At 29.1% G+C, this 1,015-nt stretch overlaps 1 long non-coding RNA gene across 1 annotated transcript in view; it reads right to left on the bottom strand.

The window, feature by feature from the left end:
* The window catches only part of LOC119574670, a 9,879-nt gene extending 9,721 nt beyond the window's left edge, over positions 1–158 (bottom strand). The window contains exon 1 of the long non-coding RNA XR_005228892.1: positions 22–158. This is a non-coding gene — a long non-coding RNA (uncharacterized LOC119574670). The remainder of the gene's footprint in view (positions 1–21) is intronic.
* Positions 159–1,015: the final 857 nt, after the last annotated feature.

Raw genomic sequence — 1,015 nt, 5'->3', positions numbered from 1 at the left:
GCTGTTATCAGTATTCTACACATAAGCAATAAATGTGTAATCCATTTCATGTATTCCCTCAGAAAGGTATTTCGCAGGATATCTCTGGTAAAGATTATATTCTATGATGTTATTAACACATTTCAATTTTCAGATATGATATATTTGTATCTAATAAAATAAGGAACAATTGCTCTTTTTTCCTCATTATCCGACATGTATGATGATATGATACATTTGTTTACACGATGAAGACACCTCTTTTGCGTTAATAAGTTATAACACAACACAGAAAAACAGGTGGAAAGTCTGTATTTGCTACTGATTATTCCATTAAAAAGGTATAAGATATGGTACTCGATTTTATTATTTATTTATATTTATTTTTTTATCTTTTATTTATTATTTTTTTTATTTTTTTTTTTTATTTTTTGTAGTATCCTGAAACCTCACACACTTTGATACATTTTTTTTCAAGTTGTATCACGGTCGCTACAAAACACGATATCACCGATGGTTCTACTGACATACAAAGTTTTGAAAAAAAGAAACTATCTTTTTTTTATTTCACATGAAAAAAGTCAATAGGATGCCATTAAAGTACTTAATATACTGGAGTGATTTTTTATTAGAAGCAAAACACTGCGGAAGCTTCAAATAGAATGGGAAAAGACTCCCCTGCAACTTATATTGCTTATACACACACCACGCTTCACTTTACAAAGCTGTGAAACTTTTCAAATGTATTTCTCAGATTCAGTCAAAACAGTTTTTCTTGTTACATAAATTATTCTTCATAAGAATAGTGAAAGTTGCATGTTTCCATCTTATGGCATCCACTGCGAGTGAGCTCCGCGTCCGATTCAGAGAACTAGATAGTTCCAATGATCACGGACTTTACCTGACTTATTGATTGAATTATATCAACAAATCAAAATACACAGCATTTTATTTTATTTATTTATTTATTTTTTTTTTTTATCATTATTTTTTTTTTGAGCCTGTAAGGTTACATCATTGAGGTACAAAATGATTT

Source organism: Penaeus monodon, chromosome 6, assembly GCF_015228065.2.
Source record: "Penaeus monodon isolate SGIC_2016 chromosome 6, NSTDA_Pmon_1, whole genome shotgun sequence".
NCBI classification, from domain to species: Eukaryota; Metazoa; Arthropoda; class Malacostraca; order Decapoda; family Penaeidae; genus Penaeus; species Penaeus monodon.
The sequence above is the reverse complement of the archived record's forward strand: the minus strand, read 5'-3'. Positions and strand labels throughout refer to the sequence as shown.